This window comes from Hordeum vulgare, chromosome 2H (genome assembly GCF_904849725.1).
Source record: "Hordeum vulgare subsp. vulgare chromosome 2H, MorexV3_pseudomolecules_assembly, whole genome shotgun sequence".
NCBI classification, from domain to species: Eukaryota; Viridiplantae; Streptophyta; class Magnoliopsida; order Poales; family Poaceae; genus Hordeum; species Hordeum vulgare.
In genome coordinates this window covers 283,690,504-283,702,601 of record NC_058519.1, presented here as the reverse complement: position 1 = coordinate 283,702,601, position 12,098 = coordinate 283,690,504, and positions in this window count along the sequence as shown.

Sequence of the window (12,098 nt, the reverse complement as noted above, 5' to 3'; positions counted from 1 at the left end):
CTGTCTAAGTGTAAAATCGGTAGGGCCGAGTTGGAAATGTTGGTGGCACCGATTTTGCTTATGTGGTTTTGGACAGATATATTTTGTGGGAGAATGGCTGAGTATTTTTGGTTACTACCTGTAAGCACTTGAGCAATCAATTCATCATAATACATCGTCCCCTTTTAATATTATTGGCTTTCCTATGGACTCAAAGTGATTTCTCACAAATATAAAATATAGAGTCTTCTTGCTTGAAGCTTGAACCGATCCTATTCCTTCCTTCATCAAGGGGAATCTCCTCACAATCCTATGGCCAAACCATCTTTGAACTTTTCTGAAATATACTTGAATAAACTCATTAGTCCAATGATGCATATGTTGTGATTAATTATCAAAACTACCTTAGGGAGCACTTGTGCTTTCAATCTCCCCCTTTTTGGTAATTGATGACAACATATAGATCAAAGCTTCGAAAAAATATATAAACAATGATTCGCATCGACGCTTTGAGAGGTATGTGAAAAGCAAGAGCTCCCCCTAAATTTGTGCATTATTTTAAATTTGCATTTGAATGCAAATGCACAATCAATTAGGATCATGTGTTACTCTTCCATGTCACGTACAACTTGGTGGCGCGCATAAAAGATATGAATGAATAGCAATGCACATAGCACCAACAAGCAAGTGAATGACCATCATGTAGGTAGCTCAAAAGTAATAATGTGGTAGCATCAAATAACCAAAGTGTATGATCAAACACACCTCTAAACGGATAAAGTCATCCAAAAGACCAAAAGTTTTGAAAAACCAAATGAGAGAAAATAAAATGCAAAGCTCTCCCTCTCAAAGCCCTATCTGATCTATACACTTATCCCCCTTTGGCAACAAGTTACCAAAAAGTTCACAGGTCTAGAACTAAGTGTCTCTCTGGGCACGATCTCCTCCGGTAGCTGAAGTTGGAGTAGAAAAGAGAGCATCGACGAAGGCTTCGGTAGATGTCGCTGGAGTTGGAAGTGTAGACACTTGAGGTTCTCGAGCAGGAGCTGAAGCTTGAGTTGGCAAAGATGGTCTTGCTTCCGGTATTGGCACGGCTGTTGACCTAGTCTGGGTCGTGAACTAAGTGGTAGTAGGAAGAGGCGAATCATCATCATCATCATCACTGGAGCGTGGAATCTTCACTGAGTCAACTTCATGCTGAAGCTGCTCAATAATGGTGGTCAACTCTGTCACCTTGACATCCAGGTCATGGAATTTTGTCTCCATGATCCTCTCTAGGCTCTTATGGTTCACCAAGATCTCTAAAACTTTCTTCTCCATCCCTTGGATGGTGCTGACCAAGAAAGGCATTTGCTCATCTCTGGTCCTGAGCTGTGAGGGTTGAGCTAGCGCATTCCTAGCAGCCTCTGCAGTTGGTGCCTCTCTAACAGTAGCTAAGCTGGGATGGGTGTCATCCATCACAACTGCATTATCCTCAAACTCTAGCTGAAGTGGAAAATGGGCACGATCAAGCTGATATGCATGCTTGCCAATCTTGGCATTGATGAGCATATGAATGTATGGAGCATATCCACATGATTTCTTCTGGTCTGCAGCAGTCTCCTGATAGTCTCAACAATCAAATCCATCACTTTGAAGCGAGTGTATATGTCTACATGATGCAACATGTTGATGGAATAGCCTCTAATCATTTTGTCATGACCTGATTTGGGCATCAGTGTGTGTCTCAAGATAGTGTTTGTAGTGGTTATTCCTTCTTGCAAAAAATAGATAGAGCCAAGCTCTTGAGACGGCAAAAAATCATGGGACACTCGCTTGTACATGTTACCATGGAGTTGTGATTCATCTTAGGATCTGAATACGCATCCAAGTCTTCTTCTCATGATTTTGGAGCACCAATGATAGTAGCCCATTCTTCAATTGTGGCTTCATATCTATGACCATCAGTCATCCAGAAAATTATGCCATCTGCATAGAAGTGAACTATTGAGTATAATTGCATAATCATCTCATCATTCCATGCAGTCATCTATTTGCCAACAAACTCTTCAATGTCAACAAAGTTGAAGTTTTCTCTCACATGTGGAAAGAAAACTTCATTAGCTTTAATGTATTCTGAGTCGACATATCTCATGTCGCTGGCTGCTAGACTCTTATCAAACAAAACAATCTCATAAAAAATCTTGTTGTTCCCTTGTGTGAAAGCGGGGATCAACAACAGTTCTTCTCCTTACAGCATAGGGCTCAATGGCTCTCCAATTCCTCAACCTTGCATCTCTCATCTGCTTCATGTCATCAGCAACTGGATGAGCCTCATTGTGCAGTGGCACATGAGGTCTTAGCTTCATAAGCATAGGAGCATCCTCTTCTTCTTCCTCTACAGCAAAGGCTCTGGAAGCAGAGCCTTTCTCTTTGACAACTACAGGTATGTCCTCTCTAGTCCTTTTGGGAGCTACAGGCTTCTTAGGAGCTGAAGACTTCTTGGGAGCAGAAGGCTTCTTTGGCATAGCATCAGCCATTAGCTTCTTCTTCTTTGGAGGAGGGACTTCATCTGGAATTTATTCCTCCTCATCATTAGTAGCTTCAGTATCTTCGTACATGGATGTTTACTACCAATGACATGGAAAATCCTCTTCCTGGCTCTCTTCACACCTGGCTTCTTAGTTTCAGAAGGTTTAGCATACTCTTTTCTCACAGTCTTCCTCGTTGTGGTCTTCTCCTTCTGCTTTTGCGGAGTAGATTCCTCAGGGATGAAATCAACATCTTCTTCATCAGAATTAAGCTTCCTTCTGGTCCTGGTGGCTCCCTTGGGCAAGCTATGAGAGCTTGGAGTACTTGGATCAGAAGGGGACCTCTTAGGACTAGTGCCTGAATCAGATTCAGCATGGGGCTCATTGAAGTTCTTCTCACTGTCATCGGAACCTGTCATTTTGCAATACCAACAAACAAGCAAATTGGCACACTGGCAGACAAGTTGATCCTGTGAAAAGATATAGAAGAGCTTGAAAATATAATCATCACAAAATTGCACAAGTTTTGTCAAATTTGAACTCTAAAAAATTTAGTTTTATCTTTCAGCAAAATTGGATTTCGGTTCCACCTAGTTTAAAATTTTGGAGCCACCAAGACACATGTTCTCATTTTTATAAACTTGGCACCCCTTTTCCGCTTCACCGAAAAGGAGAACTCGGTTCCACCGAGAACATCCTCAGTAACCATAAAACCAAAATCGGTACTACCGACTTTTGCAACTCGATGACACTGAGATTCAATCTAGCGGACTGCTAAACCTAAACTCTTCATTGCTCCCTAATCTAAAGACATTTTTTGCTGGATAGAACTGGTAGCAATTTGTGGAGAGATATTGGAATAACCTCTAGCGCAAGAATCAAATAGGAGCGCAAAGGGTATTCGAATCAATACTCTAACTCGGCTTGGATCCACTACTGTGGCAACGGCGGTGAAGATCCCGTCGGCGTCGAGGACTCCTGGCGAAGGCGTGCGGGAGAAAGGCGAGTTGATGTCCGGGGACTAGGGTGCGGTAGCAAACGGGTACGGGAAGGCGACGTTTGAAGAAATTTCCAAGCGTCAGGTTTGTTTATATATATATATATATATATATATATATATATATATATCCCTTCACTTTCGATGACACCAAGATGGGATTTTCGGTGCCATCGAGTTTCACAACTGTCGGCTCACAGAGAAACTTGGTGAGGACAAAAAAAGCCAAACCTAGTTGCAGCGAGATTAATAAAACCGATCAACCCTAGGCTTCGATGGGACCGAGATTTTGAGGTTGGTCACACCGAGGTGCACTTTGGGAGGTTTTGGAATTCAGCCCTTGTCGAGAAGGATCTCCGAGTGCTCCTCACACAGAGTGTCCCTAAAGTGCTTGCTCAAATTTTGTGATGTAGCATGAATAGAATTTGATACGATGAAGCATAGATAGCTAGAGAAGGGTACTTAGGCCTTCTTGTGTATCCAATTAGCCCAAAGAAATAGAAAGCCAAATAACAACAATTGGATATCCTCGAATGAGCAAAATATGCATACCAACATGCTCATACAACAGAATGTCAAATAAAAACATGGTGAACATGCACAATCATTCTAGCATCTATCAAGCACTTTGGAGATGACGAAATCATCTATATATGAGTATATTGACTTAGGAGCCAAGTAACAATACTTGATCATAGGCCATACTCATCGATTAAGCACAAGTGGGGTTACCACTTTTACATAATGCATTAATGTGTTCACATCGTTTAGGAGACGCTTATACTCAAGTCTTAGAGTGAAGCTCCCCCTATGTGACAGCACGATGCCGATGTTCCAGAAGATTCCCCTTTCCTTTCCGTTTCCGTCATGTGGGTATTTTAATTTGTCGCATCATCATCGCATCATTCGCACCATCTGCATTGCATCGGCATCTCCGTTGCCGCCAGTTTTCAAAACTTGCAACCGTTGTTAGTTGCCGGTTCTCGTCGTTGTTCGTTCTAAGCCCGTTCACACACGCACGCGCCGCGGCATCATCAAGACCTTGTTTTTATAACGTGTATAAAACTTTCTCCGATTGAGCTGGAACTTGGCGTGCGGTCTTAATTTAGTGTAGGTAGGCCGTCTGTCAAATTTCATCGCGATCGGAGCTCGTTTGTTACCCGTGCTGTTTATTATATAGCGGCATTATAGCCGGTCAATTGTCGGACGTTTTGGTATTTTAAACTCTGTCACCGGGTTGCCCGTTTTCCCCCTCTTCTATGCCTAGCCCCTCTGCACAGTGCATCGACCCTACACGCAGCTCAGTCCGGAAACCTCCCGGAACCCGAACCCGGCGGTCATGACCATTGGATCCGGATCAACCCCGTTTTACCACAAACCGTCATCGGTTTGTTCATTGGACTCTCTAACCTAATATTTTTCGACCGTCCGATCGAATCGGAGGGTCCAGATCAGCCCTATCCAAACCCACCTACCTATTTAAGCAGTCAACCCTAGATCCTAGGCCGGATGTCCCATCCATCCGCTGTCCGCCGCCACTGTCTTCATCGGGATGCACTCCAGATCCAATCCCCCAACCATTGAACCCCTCCGATCCACTTACAGCAGCCCCAACCCCCAACCGGACGCATCCAGTGCCCGCAGCTCACTGCATCTGTGTGCCCCAAGGGCCTCATCGCCGGCTGCCGAAGCACTGGTGCCCGTCCAGGCGAGGAACCCGCAGCCCTCTCTCTTCTTCTTCACCCCGTCTCATTCCTCTCACCCCCTTCTCTCCGTCTCACAGGTGCAGAACCGCCATGGCCAGCCCAACGAAGGTCCCTGCGGTCGTTGTTGTGGCCAACCTCGACGAGCCACGCTGCCGGGAATGGAGCAGGCACCTCGGATTCCCCCCTCGACCTCGTTGATGCGTGTGGACCATCGGACCACGTCACTAGGTCCTGGAGGGTGTCGTGCTCGGCTCCAGCCTCCGCATCGAGCAAAGGAGGGTGATGCATCGCCCTGGACTCCCGTGCATCCGAGTGAGGTGAGGAACTGCACTGCCCCTATCCTTCCTTCTTGTTATGGATATGGTGGGTACAGACTTGGATACAAGGAAAAACGAAGGAAGAAGAAGAAGCCCGTCGTGTTCTGTTTCTTGACAATCCCTCTTTTCCCCGTTCCTTCCCTTCTTATCCTTTCTCTTGTTGGACTCACCAGGCTCTGTCCAACTGGCGGTTGCGTCAGGAGGCCTTGGCCGTCTTCCCGGGTTGGGCCACCACATAACATTCCCCACCCCTTGCGGCGCGGCTTGACCCCAAACCGGCAGAGAAGGAAATTGCTGATGTAACAAGAAGGCTTCCTCCCATGAAACATGATCTGCAGAATGGTCTTTCCAGCGTACCTTAACACGAGGTATGATCTTCCCTCCACGCTGAATGAGTCCTGTCTGCACCACAACTGTCGGTTGAAGAAGACACGGCGGTTTCGGAGTCACCACACTGATATCCGGCTCAACGGATGTCCTGGGAGGCACTTGCTTCTTCAATTGTGATACATGGACCACGTTGTGAATCCGAGAGCTAGCTCGTAGATCAATTTTGTATGCAACCTCTCCAACCCGGCTGAGTATTGCATATGGCCCGTAGTACTTCAAAGCAAGTTTGAGCAGCAAGGGAATTTTGCAAGTAAGGCTGGACTTTGAGAAAAACCTGGTCGCCCACTTTGAAGGAGCGTTCACTCCGGCTTTTGTCAGCTTGTTTCTTCATGCGCTGTTGCGCCCTTTGCAAGTTTTGACGGAGGAGCTCCGTCATGGAGGCACGTTCATCTATCAGTTCCTGCAGATCACCGTTGGTGGCCGGTGTAGTAATGCCAAATGGACGATGTTGATACCCATACAAGGTGATGCCCGCTGCCGTGTGTTATGTGGTATTGTACCAGTGCTCCGCCGGCGAGAGCCATTTCGCCCACTTCGTGGGGGCGTCATGTGTGGAGCAGCGGAGAAAAGCTTCCAAACATTGGTTCAAGCGCTCGGTCTGGCCGTCAGTTTCTGGGTGTCTCGCAGAGCTCATATTCAGAATTGTGTCAGATAGTTTGAATAATTCTTGCCAAAACAAACTGGTGAACACCGGATCACGATCGGAGATGATACGAGCTGGCATCCCATGAAAACGATAGACTTGATCGAAGAATATTTGAGCAACTTGCAGTGTTGTATATGGGTGTTTGAGGGGCAGAAAATGCGCAAATTTTGTGAACTTGTCAATTACTACGAGTATGACCTGATAGCCTTGTGAAGCTGGAAGGCCTTCGACGAAATCCCAACTGATCGTGTGCCAAGGGTGAGGGGGTATCTCATGTGGCTGCAGGAGGCCTGGCTTGCGACAGTGTTCAGTCTTAGCGCGCTCACATGTGTTACAGCTTTGGACAAATGCAGTGACTGACTGTTTCAGTTTTGGCCAAGCAAATAGTTTCTTCACCCGCTGATACGTGGCCAGTATCCCAGAGTGTCCTCCCAATGCACTGGCATGCAAAGATTGTAGGATGTGTTGTTGAGCCAGCAGATTGTTCCCCACCCAAATGCGACTCTTGTAACGGATCACACCCTTATCCAGCGAGTACCCTTAATCATTGGTTGTGTTCAACGACAATTCTTGCAGTAATTGCTGAGCAGCCGGGTCCTCCGCATAACTGTCCACGAGTGTCTCCAACCAAGAAGGAATGGCAGCCGAGACAACCAGCAGAGGAGCATCATGCTCTCGGCGTGAAAGGGCATCAGCTGCAACATTAGTAATCCCTTTCTTATACTGAATCGTATAGTTGAGTCCCATGAGCTTGACAAATGCCTTGTGTTGCATCCCACTAGTTAAACGCTGCTCTGTCAGGTGTAGGAGTGCTTGTTGATCAGTACGAATGACAAAGTGCTCATGTTGTAGATAAGGCCTCCACTTGTCCACCGCCATCAGAATTGCGAGACATTCTTTTTCATAAGTGCTGAGAGCCTTTTTTTTGTGAGAGAGATTTACTAAGATACGCTATGGGGTGTCCTCGTTGCATCAAAATGGCACCTACCCCATCCTTGCAGGCATCCGTTTCCAAGACAAAGGTTTGATTGAAATCCGGTACCGCCAACACTGGTGCTTTGATCATAGCTTACTTGAGCAATTGGAATGCTTTGTCAGTTACGGGGGTCCACTGAAATATAATTCCTTTCTTAAGCAAGTCTGTGAGGGGTCGACTGATCATCCCATAGTGTTGAATGAAACGCCTATAGTATCCTGTTAGCCCCAGAAATCCACGTAGAGCGCGAACAGTGGTTGGAACTGGCCAATTCTTAACAGCTTCCACTTTAGTTGGATCTATGGACACACCGGCTGCACTGATCACATGACCAAGGTACTCAACCTTTGGTTTGGCAAATTCGCACTTGGACCTGTTCAACACCATGTTGTTATCACGGAGGAGCTGCAAAACTGCGCGAAGCTGGCTGAGGTATTCTTCTAGCGTCTTCTTAAACACAAGGATGTCGTCCATGAACACCACCACTCCGTCTCTGAAGAGGGGCTCCACTGCTGAGTTCATCACACTTTGAAACATTGCCGGTCCTCCTGTTAACCCAAATGGTACCACCAAAAACTCATACAATCCATGGTGAGTGCGAAATGCTGTTTTGAATTCATCGCCTTCAGCTATTCTGATTTGATGATAGCCTGCCAACAAGTCCAATTTAGTAAACCACGTTGCCCCAGCCAGTTCATCTAGCAACTCTTCCACGATCGGCATCGGGTGTTTGTTTTTTACCGTGATGATATTCAGCTGGCGATAATCAACACAAAAGCGCCACGAGCCATCTTTCTTACGGACCAGCAGCACCGGTGAAGCGAATGGACTGGAGCTCGGTCTGATAATCCCTTTTCGCAGCATTTATTTAACTTGCCTCTGTATCTCATCCTTTTGTTGTGGTGTGTATCGGTAAGGACGTACGCTGACCGGCTGAGCCCCAGGAATCAGTGTGATTTTATGGTCCTCTAGACGGCGAGGTGGTAGTGTTGACGGCTCACTGAATACATCATCGTATTCCTGCAGAACAGATGCCACAGCTGGGGGTAGTTGCTCTGTATCGGAAGCCTCGGTTGCTACTGAAAATAGGTCTCTCTCTTGGTACCTGTAGTGAATCTGGACCGCATGTTGGATTGCACCCCGACGCAACAATCCTTTCAGCTTGCGTGCAGATACAGGTCTGGGAGCTTGATGTGTCTCGCGAATCCCTTTTAACAAGATCCGACGCCCTTCATGAGTGAACTTCATCCACTTTTTCTGCCAGTGCACCCACATGGGGCTGTACTACTCCAGCCAATCTGCCCCGAGAATGAGATCATAGCATCCCAGAGAAATAACTTTCATATCATGGCTGAAAGTGTGGCCTTGGGTCAACCAAGTCAGCTGCTTAACCATTTGAGAGCTTGTCAGTGTACCTCCCCCTGCAACCACATATGATGCCGGCTGGGTGTTCTGCACTTGTAGTTGTAGCTCATCCACTAGTGTAGTATTGACAAAGGAACAATTTGCGCCTGAGTCCACCAGAATCAATACCTCTTTACCACTGATTAGGCCATACAAACGCATTGTGCGTCGTCTAACTTGCTGCACCGAGCCACGGTCACCCGTCATAAGCATTACTTCTTCATCAGAACTAGGATCAGACAGATGTTGGGGGTCAGGTGGTTCATCCATTTGGAGAATTTCCAAGAGCTCCTCCATGAAATGAATGGGCACCTTATCCGGACATTTGTGCCCCCGAGCCCACGGATCTCCGCAAGTGAAGCATAAGTTCTTCGACCTACGATAGGCGTGCAGGGCTTCCAGCTTTTCAGACCACTTGCGTGAGTCCTCCGAAACTGCTGGTGACTTGTGCTTCTCTGTCGAGGAGGATGCCTTGTGGTACGGTCGAGTGCCCGATTTGGCAGTGGTCACTGATTCGTCATGCTCCAGCTCCACTTCCTGCAACAAAACCAAACAGCTAGCAGTATCCACATCCTCAGGACGGTGTAAAACAACAGCGGAACGAATATCGGGGCGCAGCCCGGCAATATAGCGCTCAACAAAGAGAACTTCATGTGTATTGGGGTCAGCAAGGAGAATTTGATGCCTAAGAGTATCAAATTTTGTTGTGTAATCCTCTACCGAGGCGGTCTGACTCAACAACAACAACTGACGCATATAAAATTTGTGTTTATCCTTGCCCCATTTCTCTGCAACAGCTACACGCAATTCTTCCCAGTGCTGGAATTGTTTGCGTTTTTGTGCCATTTTTAACCAAAGAGCTGCATGTCCTACTACATTCAATGATGCAAATTTGACCTTCATATAATCGGAGACTCCATAAATGTCAAAGTATAGCTCACAATTGTCGATCCAGACTTGGTAGTCTTCCCCGTCAAATTTGGGGAAATCCATCTTCGGTGTGCTACCAAAAGAGGACCGGATTGGACGACGCTCCCCATGTCCAGACTCTGGATCGAACATAGGACGGTTGTGTGGAAACGTACCATGAGCCGGAGGCAGGTAAGGGAATTGAGTATCCCCCAACACTGCTCCCCGTGGATGGTGTTGACCGCCGTGCCCATGGGGCCGATCCACGCCGACCGAGCGCACTTCCACCGTCGGAGGCGTGGTGGAAGAAGAGGCCGGAGCCGGAGAAATTAGAGGTTGTTGCGGAGATGATTCCACCGCGCTGAGACGTGTGGATGCATCTTCAGCGTGTAGTTGAAGGAGCGACGCCGATGTGGTGAGAGTTCATGTCGTCGCCTCCATCGTCTGCACCCACGCGGTGATGCCCTTTAGTTGTTCTGCTATCTCGTCCAACTTGGTGTTCGTCGCCGCGTTGTGTTGCTCGATTGCCTCCATCGCCGCCGTGATTTGCGCCTGGACAACGGTAGGCGCTCTTCGCTTGGATGCCAGATCGGCACTCGGATCGGCATTCCTGCCGAAGGATGGGATGTTACGGCGGCGGATCAGATCCACCACCTACCGCAATCGGACTGACGGATCAAGCCAGAACACGAGGCGGATCGCTGACTACTGATACCAATTGTTATGGATATGGTGGGTACAGACTTGGATACAAGGAAAAACGAAGGAAGAAGAAGAAGCCCGTCGTGTTCTGTTTCTTGACAATCCCTCTTTTTCCCGTTCCTTCCCTTCTTATCCTTTCTCTTGTTGGACTCGCCAGGCTCTGTCCAACTGGCGGTTGCGTCGGGAGGCCTTGGGCCGTCTTCCCGGGTTGGGCCACCACATAACACTTCTCTTCCTATCTCCTCTGCTCTAGTCTCCCTCTCCTTCTCGTGCATCCCAGTGAGAGACCAGAGAAGCTCTGTCCCGGTGCCATGGACAGGAGTTGCCGCTCCTTAGATCCAGCTCGTGCTGCTTGACACAAGCCACCAGAAGCTTCTCCGACCCTAGGAACGGGACCCCCTCAACCGGTTCTACCCGGCCCGTCGGCAAAGAGCCCAGTCGGAGACGCCCTGCAGTCGCCTGCGCTGCCATCTGGTCGTCCCTGGCGAGCTGAGCCTGCAGGTTGTGGTTCAGGTTGTGCGTTTTTTTTTCTTTTTCCTGTAGAACGTCCGAAGCTGTGCTGATAGAAAGCCCTGACATTGTTTCCTTTGGCAAGCATATTGTTAGCCGAGCTGGTAGTGCCTCACACTGAACCAAGGGTCTGGTGTTCGAATCCCAAACAACCCTGCTTATTTTTGCTATTTGTTTGATTTTTGGTTCAGGTTCGGCGTGGTGCTTGTTCATGTAGCATAGGAGTCTCTTTTTCCACAAGACATCCACCTAGCCCAGCTGGTTAGCTCGCTCGGTAGCAACTGTGAGGTCCAGGGATCAAATCCTGCGGGCGCCCCCTTTTGTTTATCCCGTTTTTCCCCTGTTGCAGTAGCAGTAGAGTTAGTTTATCTATGTTAAGTCCTCATCTGGGGTTAGCTGCGTTGTAGTAGCTTAGTGGTTTGGAGTTTTGCATAGGGTACCCTAGGTTCAGGGTTCAAATCCCCCTGCACTCCATTTTATTTTATTTATTTTAGGTGTGTGGTGCAGTAGTTGGGGTGTGTGTGTATTGTGGGGGTATGGCCTACTTGCATACACCAATTAGGGGCCCTGGTGAGTATGACCAGTGGGACCCCCCTGATGTTTATATGTTTTTTTTTGTTTTTTTTTAGTTTTGTGATGTATTTCCAAATCTGGGATATTCCAGAAGAGGATTATGCCAAATCTGGCATATCAAGAACATCCCCTGTTCTTGTTATTAGCGTAGTTTGATCTTGTGTAGTTTTTCCTTTGTTGTTTCTGGTGTTTTTCCGCACGCCTTTATAACAGTGTTATATATGGATTTGGGGTAGGAGAACCCAAGGAATCCAATGGAGACACTAGTTTTCCAATTCTGAATAGTTCCGCAGAAGTGTCACTTTGTGATGAGGTGGCACTTGGTTACCTTGTAGGTTGGAGTAAGAGCATAGTTAGGGATTGAGCATCCATGCATCATTTATTTAGTGCTTCCTGCAGGCGCCCCCTTTTGTTTATCTCGTTTTTCCTCTCTTGCAGTAGCAGTAGAGTTAGTTTATCTATGTTAAGTCCTCATCTGG